Below are 11,939 nucleotides of genomic sequence, written 5' to 3'. Positions count from 1 at the left end.
CTCTCTCTCTGAAAATATGGTACCCACTCATATCATTGAATGCTTTCTAATTCTATTACTGCTATAAAATCTGTTGCAGCTGATCTCTTCCACAAGAACAACCAATTGCAACATCTCTTGCAAAATCTGTGAGTGAGCTTTTCTCTGTTTTCTTCTCTGCCATCATGGACTCAACTCCTCCCACCTCAAAGAGAGTCAAAACCAGAGCTGTAAGGTCTGGAGGAAGACTAGAAGGATGGTTTTCTGGAGACAATGATCTAATTGAGAGATATAGGTTTGAAACAAGCACCAAAGTGATAAACAACCCCAAGGTTGTGTGCTTTGATTGGCTGAAAAGCCAAAAGCTTGACAATGTAAGGAGGCTGCTCAAAGATCAATCTCTCAGAAAGTTCCTGGAGATGAAGGGAAACATCTACCCATATTTAATAAGGGTGTTCTACACAAATCTCAAGTTTGAGGGAAACAACCTAGTTTCTCATGTAAAAGGTGTAGATATGGAGATAACCCATGAGGTATGGGCTGCTGTTGCTGGTCTTAAGTACTCTGGCCTCAAGATTAACAAGGGAAATCTTGGAGTAGTGGAGGATTTCAACAAAATCCAATACTACAAGAGTTGCTTGAATAACCAACATGCTCAAGTTAGGACTTGCTCGGTTGGAGGCCTAAAGCTTGATGAAAGGTTGCTAACCCTCATTGTGACTTGGATTCTAACACCAAGGGGGAGCAATCATTCTGTTCTTACTGAGGAGGATCTGGTGTACATCTTCTGCATCATGAAGAAGATCAAAATCAATTGGATCCACATCATCAAAGAGCACATGCAAAAGGCTATGAGGTTAAGTGACTATCACTATCCATATGCTGTTTTGGTTTCTAAATTTCTACTCTATTTTGAAGTGAACCTTGAAAATGAAACATCTGAGTTGGTCAAGTCAACTCAAGAGTTGAACAATGAATCACTCAGCAAAATGGGTTTTACCAAAGTAGGTGGCAAATGGTAAGCAAGTTGTGTTTTAGTCCCTCCACATATAAGACATCATAAATTAGCAAGATACTCTTGTCTCCTATAGAGCCTCTTCCAAGAATTCTTCCTTTGTTGTTGTCTCCACATGTTACATGACCTCCTTGTTTGAAGATGATGCTCACAAACTTGGATTTATCTCCTGTCATGTGTTTTGAGCAACCACTGTCCAGATACCACTAATGCATGTTTCCCATCAGTTTTCCCTACAAAATTCAAGTTCAAGTGCAAAGATTCGGTCCCCTTACAAATGTAGGTCGTCTTGAATTACTTTCATCACTGGGAACTTTAGAATTTTTGGGAATCCATCTTATAAAGCCTGTACGAACAAAATATTTCCTAATTTTACAGAATCTAACTGAGTGGCCTCTTTTCATGCAGTAAAAACATGTAACAACCGGTTGTTTCGATTTAACAATCGGTTGTTTTTCTGACACTTTTGAAAAAGAGTTTGAAAACTTGTTTTGTGGATTAAAACCCAATCCAGCCTTTCCAAAAACACAATTTTGAGATGCTAAGACACTCTCAAAGTTGGATTTGCCTTTTGAAAGCTTATCCACAGTTTTCACAAGGTAGTGAACCTTCTTTTCAAGAGATTCACAATTTTCACAAACAAGAGAGTCACACTTACAAGAAGAATGTTTGTAAAGCATTTCAAGGTTTTCAAAATCTGTTTTTGAATTTTCCAATTCTTCTTCCAGTGCTTTGACTCCGTTTTCAAGCCAGTTGTTCATACCTTTCAAACGATTTTTCAAGAGAGCCAATTGGTTAGCTTCTTCATGAGTTTCTTTATAAGCTTGAAGCAATTGACTATAGTTTTCAGCATTTAAGGAGGTACTAGAACTTACACTGCTTGAATCATCTTCCTTTTTAGCCGTTAGACAGAGATTTGTGTTTTCAACTTTACTTGAAGATATGCTTGATGAGTCATCATTGCAAGCTTTTCTTGATTTTCCTTTCTTCTCTTCTTTGTCTAGCCTTTTGGATGAGTTTCTTTTGTTGATTCTTTCTTCAAGAATTTTCTGAGTTTCTTAAACAACATGCTAAGCACTTTCTCTTCATTTTCATTTGTCCCTTCATGAATGACTTCTAAAGTGTCCCACATTTCTTTAGTTGATTCACAGTGCGAAATCATGAAAAATTCATTGAAGTTTACAAAAGATGTTATGATATTCTTGGCAATGCAATCAAATTTGGCCTTTTCACTTTCTTCATTAGTCCATTGGGACCAAGGTTTTCTAGTAAAATATTCAGCCTTTTCAATTCTAGGAATGAAAGGACCATTTTCAATTGCATCCCAAATTCCTTGATCAATAGATATAACAAAGATTTTCATTCTAGCTTTTCAATACTTGTAATTCAAACCACATAACAAAGCTGGTTTGTTAATTGGAGCACCCTCCTCAAAAGGTAGTTTTCCAACCATAGTAAAAAGATTTTAGGATCAAACTTGAATATTTTTCAAGTACCAAGCTCTTGATGCCAATTGTTAGAATATATGGCCTTAAACGAGAGGAAGGGTGAATTGTTTAAGAGAAGTTTTTGAAATCTTTTTAAAGTTTAACAAACTTCTTTGTATGAATCCAGAACAAAAATCAGGTTAGCCAAGAACAAGAGCAATAAAACAGCAAAGCAACAAAAAAACAATCGGTTGTTTCTGCGAAACAATCGGTTGTTTATACCAGTAAAAGTAAAAAAAAAATAAATGAGTTTAAGGATAAGAGAAAGATACACCAACAATTTATACTGGTTCACTCTTAAACCAAAGCTTTGATGTGAATGTTCAAATCTTGAATCAACTCTTTCACAACTGTAAAACTCAAATCTGTTTCTCTTTCTTGTTTGAAAACATAAACAAACTATTTATATTTTCCAAAGATTGGTCAAAACATTTAATGAAGGAGCGTATTCAATTGGAAATCATTTAAAGCACATTCAACCACCAAAACAGAATTCTGTTAGGATTTTCAAAGAAACAATCGGTTGAAACCACGAAACAACCGATTGTTTGGTTTGGTAGTTAAGTCAACCAAACTTAAACAATTTTCAACCTTTTCAAAATCTCCTAAGAGTAAAACAACCAGTTGATTCGACAAAACAACAGGTTATTTTTCACTTAGTTTGAAAAACACGTTATTTCAAAAAGGATTTAAAACACATTAGCTTTAGATTCAACAAAGGAGTGGATTACAAATAAAACTACCCAGATCCCTCCCAAAACACAACAGCAACACAACCTTGCATCAAGCACATATGATTTGGATTCTTCCAAGCATAATTTGAATTCTTCAAAGCACTTGATCACTCTTGATAAACACGGTGCACTTGCAGTAGAAAAGTCATCAAGTTTTTTGGATGTGCTAGAGTTTGTAGTTGGCAACCAGGAGCTGAATATAATTGTCGTTCAATTATTTATTATGTAACTCTCTTCCACCTATATATCAATTTACTTTATTATATTAAATTATTGATTAATATAACTAATTACTTGTAGGTATTTTTCTGGTGTTTCTATTAATGAGAGAATCAACATGTATATGGATTCTTGGATCCCTATTTCATTAATCCAACTGAAGCGAAGAAGATTGAAATCCAAACATACATCACCAACACTTTGATTGGAGAGGCAAACTAAATATATTTTTCCCCCTTATATAGCAAGTTCAATTGTAAGTTGTCAAGTTTTAGTATTTCATCTTTTTAATATTTACTATCTATTTTCATGAATGATGTACGGGTCAGTGGCAGTTACTTGTGTTATCTGTAATTGATAAGACAGTTATGTGATTTTGTTCACTTCACAAGAAGTCAACCATACATCTCAAGCAAATAGTTGAAGTGTAATTACATTTTGAACTTACATACGTATAATACTTAAACGTCTACTAACAAGGTTTTTTCTACCAGGGCATGGCATGGATATAACATACGTAAAGGTCGATCGAGTGCAAATTATCAAAAGTTGACATAGTTGAACCTAAAGGTTTGTAATTTTCTGTCTTCCTCTCTTCATTGTTTGTCAAAATATCAATATTAACTCTTATTTTATATTGAATTGTAGTCTTATAAACAATCGAGAGGTTATGAGGGTGGCTACTACATTATGCAATGGATGACTACCTTTACAAAGGTAGGCATTCAACGAGATTGAGAGCAAATAATAGTATTTAAATTATTCTTTATAATAAAAATATATGTACCTTAGCACTAATTTGAACTTATTTTGTAATGTAGTATTTTACGGATGCTCAACCACTACACTCGGAAGCAATGAACTATGTGAGAAATGTTTGAGCCACATACTTCATTAGTTTCTATAACTCTAGGATAGCTAATGAATAATATATATGTTTAAGTAATATAGCATGCTTCTAATATATAGAATTTAGATAGATAAGAATATATATTGGTGTTTGTAATTGATTTATCAATATATATAATTTCATTGTTTGAAAGAATGTGCATCTGTCTAAATCTCTATATGACTGGGTTTTAAAATGAACAGCTTAATTAAGAGGAGAAAACGTATAAAAATATTTGAACTAAAAAAAATCATAATAGACTACAGTTGTTGTCAAAACCACAGTCTATAAGACACTATAGACGACGATTTTGGACAACAACTGTCGCCTATACTCTTCTATGGGTATACTTTGACCTTATTTTCCGTAAGCTATAGTCGACGGTTGGTCAAAATAATCGTCGTCTATATGTGCCTTATAGACTACGATTTTAAACCATCGTCTATAAGTCAAAAGTATAGACTATGTGCTGATAAATTGCAATTACAAAATCATTGTCTGAGAGCTTTAAAAATCGTTGTCTAAAAGCTTTTCTGCACTAGTGTCTTTTCTTCGTACTAGTTCGTTTAAGATGAAAGAAGAATAAATGGTTCACTTTTTTAAAAAAATAAGAAAAACTTCCGCTAATTTTTGTTGAAGTTATTTTTCTCTTTTGTTTATATATATATATATATATATTTTAATTTTTAAGGATTTATTTTCTAAATATATTTTGTACTGTCGACACTACCTGCTACTGGCTGAACAATTGATTATTCTTCATCAATCGTGCTTTCCTTCCTCTCTTTCTTATGTTCAAATTTTGGCTCTCGGTTGGGAGTACACATGCTAAAAGATATCCGACGCTCAAATGAGTATTCGATATTTAGATATTGTCATTGTTGTAATAAAGACACATTTTTGCTCTTTCTAATGTGCTTATTTATACCGTTTGTAATGAATTATATCATTCATTGATGAGACGTATTCAATATGTATAATCATAACAATGAAATATGATTTGTCACGTATCCCTTTATATCTGGCCGATCAGACAACTTTCGATATCGGATATTACCAGATCTTCAACTATTCTACAAATTTATTAAAAAAAAAAATCAAAACGTCTTGAATTTAGGTTATAGGATTTAAGGTTTAATAATTTTAAATAAACTAAACTAGTATAAGAAGCTGATTTCAAGGAGACAAATTAATACGAAGTTTTGTCTTTGGTTCTTTGTATTAACTTATTTTATAATAAGTTTAAGTTCGCTATTTTCCGTTTTGTATTATTGGAATGTTTTACTTTTTTTCTCTGTTTGATTTGGAGTATTGTTTTATTTTTTTCTTTTCATGTATTTGACATAGTCTTTCGTGATTTTTGTTTTGTTTTTTTTCTTCTGTAATAATATATTTCGCGTAATAATATATTATTAATGAAATTGAAGTGAATCGTTAAAGTTCACAGTGATGTTTTACATGATCCTTTTTATAAAAAACAAATGTTACAATTATTGGCATATCAAAATTAGTTCATCATGTTTTTGAGAAAAAAAGGTCATACGGAGAGCCAAAACTACTGCTTCAATGCTATAGAAAATTATTTATATTGAAAATTAGTTATATGATCACTCCTCAAATACACTTGTAAGTCATTAGGGGTTAACAAATTACTTTAATGTGAGTCATTATGATTTGTATTTTTTAATAGATTTAATATTTATTTGATTTCTATGCTTGTTATAACTTTAAATTAGAGTTCTCACCCTTGTTGTTAAGTTTTTTTTTAAAACATTCTAACACTTTAGAATTGATTTTATTATTTTTTTCTTAGAATAATACTTAAAAAAAAAAATCTCAAATGGACCAAAAGTCGAATATTGTTTCCTCCAATGCATTTGTTTATTGTAACAATCGAATTCTTAATTGATTTTTTAATTTCCAGCACCCAAAATCCTTTCAGAAATTTTAAAGGAGTTTTTAAACATATTTAATAATACATTAGAAAGGTAAAATGATTGGAAATTATAATTAAAAACATATAGTTTATGTTATACATTTAGTAATAAAAGTTGAAAGTGATTAATAATAACTTTAGGTTTAAAATTAAAATTTTAAAATGTAAAATTAAAATGATTTTTTAATAGGAAATATTTATAAATGTATAAATTTTTTCTTTAATATAAATTCAATAATTTTAATTTATATTTTAACTCATTTTATATTTTTTACTGTATTTTTTAAATTACTTTAAAAACTTATATGGTTAATAATAATAATAATGTCATAAAATTTTATATTTTTTTTTCTATCTTTCGTTTAATTTATTTACAAACCATTATAATAATAAAAAAATTTATTCTTAATTATATTGCAAAAATAATATCACAAAACCAAAATTAATTTATCCTTAAATTAATGTTTATTTTGTTACTTATCTGTAGCTCATTAAAATTTAATCTTAATATCTCTATTAATTATTTTAAACTACTTTTCTATATAATAATTTTAATCCTTAATATAAATTTAAAAATTGTACTTTATATTTTAACTCATTTCATATTTCTTGTTATATTGTTTTAAATCTTTTAAAAAATCTGTGATCAATATCATAATAATGTTTGAAAATTTTATATTTTTCTTTTATCTTTCATTCATTTTTTTTCTACAAAACCATTATAGTAATAACAAATTTTATTACAAAATCCAAACTTATTAGAATTTAAATTATTTTGTAGTTTGTTCATTATATCAAAGCAATTAAAGTTTGATCTCAATATTCTTAATTAATTATTTTAATTTATTTTGTAGTTCTTCCTCTCCTTTTTCAATAAAAAAACTTCTTTAGAATTCAATTGGGGAGTCGAATTCTTGAGGAAGGTGCATTCTGACTTTATTTGAGAATTTTTTTATTGTTCTGAAAAAGAATTGATTTTTATTATATTTTTATTGATGATGTAGTTAATGTGACTTTGAATTAATAATTTGATCTTTATGTAATTTTTATATCCTAAGTGATATATATTACTTTAGAAATTAATTTAGGCATAAGAAAGTGCACATGTTATTAATGCAAAAGAGTTCCAATCTTTGTATTTTGGAGATGTTAATTGGAGACTGAGTATGATTATTAGAGTGAAAGTTGTAGACGCTGTATTCAGCAATGATTGAAAATAATGAGTTGTGTTATATGAAAAGGTAACTAATGAGCAACTTTTGAAATATACTTATTCAAAAGGTATATGTAGCTTTCATGGTTAAAACGTTTTTGGAGAATTCACAGATAGACACAAAAGAGATAGCTGTAGCAGAGGCAAAACATGTAGAAAGAAAAGGAAGAAAGAAATTCAAAACGGAAGAGAGAGAGTGTGATGTTGGATATGGATGCCAGTTGCAGTGGGAAGAGCAGGGCCCATTCACCACCATAATACCTCCATTGTGACTTACAGCTAATTCCTGCCAACACATTTTTGTCCTTAACTTTGTTTTTTCATCAAATATAATTACTATTTTCTGCCATCACACACTATTACATTTCCCTAAGAATTAAGACACAAAACGGCAACGCTGCATGCTGCCGCTTCATAATGCTGCCAATAATGTAAACAACAATGAAACTGCATAACTCATCTCAAGAAAAACACATCAATTTACCCTCTAATTTTTAACACTGCACAAATTATAGATATTGCTCATCATACTAACTCTTCAACTACTTCACACACTCTTAAAAGGGACAAATAACATGACCCATATTTATAATTTTCAAAAACAGATTTATTGGGTGTTCACCATTTTTTCTTTCAAAATGACAGAAAAGAGTGTTTTCAAATCATATTTATGACAGTGTTAACAAACTAATTTTATTTAATTTAAATCTCTTTTGGTTTTAATCAAAGAAAGTATTTCTTTATCTACTGCTCATCGAACAGGGCGTTCTAAACCTAAAGAATATTAAAGGCTGACCAAAGTTCTTGTCAACGAATCCAAAATGCAGATTTGGCCCACGAGTCAACTTTGTTGAGGGATTTGCATAATTGTATTGCAAGATGAATTCAATTTGTTGATTTCGTTTTGTGAACAGAAGAAAGTGAAGAAGAAGTTTTGATGTTTTGTGAATGAGAAGGTTAAGGTAGGGAACTGAAAGAGACCACTTCATTTACAAGACATAATTAAGACGCTCCCAAATGACGTTGGTGGCGACAAACAATTCTAACAACTCCATACCTCAAATCTTGAAAGTCTCTTCCATCACTATCATCTTCATCACCTAGATACATCACATTCAATTTATAACCCATCATCAAATTTTAAATTAACCATGAAACACTCTGCTAAACTATTACCACTGCTTGTATAGAACGTGAATAATTGTAATTTATTTCATTTTGGTGCTGACCAAATAAGACTCACTAGTAGTAATACATAAAAGTTGTCAACAAATTGCAGATCAATCTACATTGGCACTAGAAATCCAGAGATAAAAAAAAAAACATATATAATATAAGAGGATGCGCGCGCGTGCGGTATTCACTTCACATGTGTGGGTTCTGTAGGTGTGTGCAGGGCATAACGGGAAATTCACCACCGCTTCCATCATCACTCTCATTTCCCTCAGAATCTCCAGATCTGCAAATCTGCGCCGTTATTTCCACTATTTCCCTTCTTTTCTCGTTTCTTGCAGTTACGATCAAAGCAAGAACACCAGAAAGGAGGAGAAAGTAATTGCACAGAGAAGAAAAGAGGCCGTCGAGGGCGCAGGAGCGCCGGAGCCCTGCGCCGGTGGGCTGTAGTAGTAGAACGGAAAATACGGCACAATCGGGTTCGGCGGCGGCGGTCTGGGGTAGTTTCCATTGCTGGGAGGAGGGTAGTAGTAGATTCCGCCGCCACCTCCACCGCCGCCGGTGGATGCCGGTGGAGGTGGTGAGTAGTAGGTGTACTGAGAGGGTGGAGGGGAGTAATAGTAAGAACCTCCGCCCCCGCCCCCGGAGGAAGGAGGAGACGGCGGTGGAGGGCAGTTTGTGGTGGAAGGAGGTGGCGGTGAGGGTGGCGGTGGCGGTGGCGAGGGAAGTGGGTTGCAAGGGTTTTCACAAGAGGAACACATTGTGCACTGGATCTGCGCATGTGACGTGGCTTTTAGGGAGTGTTTACGATCCGCATCTTCTCCCATTGCCACACTAACCAGAAGCAAGAACGTTAAAAACAACAACCTCATCCTTCAGAAACTAGAACTACCTAGGACGGCGACGATGAGGAAGTTAAGAAAGCAAGGTGGAAGGAAGTGGAGTGTGTGGGAAGAGAAAATTGGGCAGTGAGTAGTACTAAAAGAGTGGTGTGTGGAGTAAAGACTAGGAAATAGGAAATAGGAACTCCACTCTCTTATCTTTTAAGCTATCCTACACTTTTTATTAACTCTACCAACTTTATACTATAATATGCATTTTTTGGTTTTGTGCCAATGAATGGTTGGTTAACGGACACCAGATTAAAAATCAAGTTTAATGAGTTATTGTAAAAGATGAGGTGGACACGTTTTGGTTTCACACGTTGGGCAGACATGTTTGAATTGAACACTTGCACTGTTCGAGCTGTGTTATATGTTATGTTATGATAACCAAACCAAACCAAATACAGTAATTAGGTTACTTTCATAACTTTGATATTAAGATAGGTAGTTTTAGGACACTACAGAAAACTCTGCTTCTACGGTTTCATCATTTATGTGTTTGAATTTAGGTAAGATAAGAAGACAACAAATGTGTTTCTTTTATTTTGATAATAGTTAGAGAGTTTGTGTTAATGCTGCAAGAGACTAACATTGGGAGAGTTGGGGATTGATTCCCTTTTGCACTTGAAAGTGATGATGAGGAGGCAACTCAAGGAGGAGACGCAACGCAGACGCAACTTCCACGTGGGGCTGCTACCCTTCCCAACCCAACTCATTAGGACCTTATTATCTACACTGTTTTCAAACTAAATTTCAAAAATATAGATAATCACAAATAACTCCTATACAGCATTTTTCCATACAATTTCTTCATAATTTATATTTACTAGTTAACGAATAAATTTTAATATTAATTATTATATTATTTACATAGCATATTTCAATAATGAATTTTAATTTTTTTTTTATTGTTTATCTTTCCCAACTCTTTCTATCTCCTTTATAATGGATACATTTTTGTTATATAATTTTGCTGTAAAAACAAGCATTCAGAATTCGTAGTGTTATTCTTATCCTAATTCCACAATTCTAACGTATGTTTTTTCACGAAAAAAAATGAAACTTTTCCTTCTTTGACAAACTCATCAGATGGCCCAAATTTCTAACAGAACGGCATTAAATAATACACAGGAGCAAGTACTAGGAAGAAAAGCTATTCAACCAAGCAACTAACACCATTAATAAAAATACAATACAAGCTTTTCCCCCTTTCTCTTCTCTCGTGTTCTTACGCTCTCTCTTTTTGTGTAAATTGACATGAGTTGGTAACGATTAAGGCCTTGTGGAAAACTAAAAAAAATAAATCTGTATTTGTGTTGTTTCTCAACCAATTAATATAGTGGTTAAGTTTGAACCAACAACATCAAATTTGTAAGAAAAAACTCGTCACGACACAACCAACTAAATAAAAGAAGCATGACTTCCAAATAAGTTATAACATATTTGTTGTGGAATCACCGAATCATTTTATTACACTATGATTATTGAAAGTGAACGAAAATAAATGTAAGGATTAGTAATAAGATATTTGCGGTTAGAAATGTTTGATTCGAGAGACATGTATTAATATGAATTATCCTATGTTAATGTACTTCTATAAATAAAGTGGACATAAATAGTAACAATTGATGTGGTTGTCGGTTGCTCGATCTATTCCTTGCTCCTCAATACTTTACTCTTTCAGACTTCAAGACTCATTCTCCTTAATTCCTCAGCACTTGGTCGAGAGTTAACTTGCAAAAGGTTCTTTGACGATCAAATAAGTACTATGTGTTAAGAGTGTATAGTGAAATTGATCAAAGGCATACTTTTCTCTCATGTAGCAATGCTTATTTATAGTGTTAATAATGGACTATTTCGTTTATGGGTCATATCTGATACGTATTTTTAATAAAATAATATTACCTTATTTCTCGCATGGTTATCGGATTTACAAGATATTACATGATTATCACATATCTCTTTATTTTCTATTTGATATAACCAATTCATGCAATTGATCGGTGAACGATGCTGAGTGATGTGGCTCGTTCGACTTTGACCATTACAGTTAGGAAGTCAAGTATGAATCTAAATGTGTTAAACATATTTTCGTCGTTGTACTATAACACGAAATTGATTTTTGTCTCTAGTCTAAACATTTGATCTCTTAGACACTTGTAATAAAGAAACTTTTGGAAATGGTTATTACCAGTGTTTTATTAACGTAACAAAAGAACAACGTGGACTGTATTATAATATTATGACATCCATAGCAATGAGTCAGCATGAAATATTTTAACATCCTAATACACATTGAGAATATGTTTGCCACACGTAAAAAAATTGACAATAATTCATTCCAATAGTTTCCTTATTACAAGTACCAAGGAGATCTAAAATTTGTAAACAAAAAACATATTTAACCCAG

This window comes from Phaseolus vulgaris, chromosome 3 (assembly GCF_000499845.2).
Source record: "Phaseolus vulgaris cultivar G19833 chromosome 3, P. vulgaris v2.0, whole genome shotgun sequence".
Taxonomy (NCBI): domain Eukaryota; kingdom Viridiplantae; phylum Streptophyta; class Magnoliopsida; order Fabales; family Fabaceae; genus Phaseolus; species Phaseolus vulgaris.
This window is presented reverse-complemented; position numbering follows the sequence as displayed.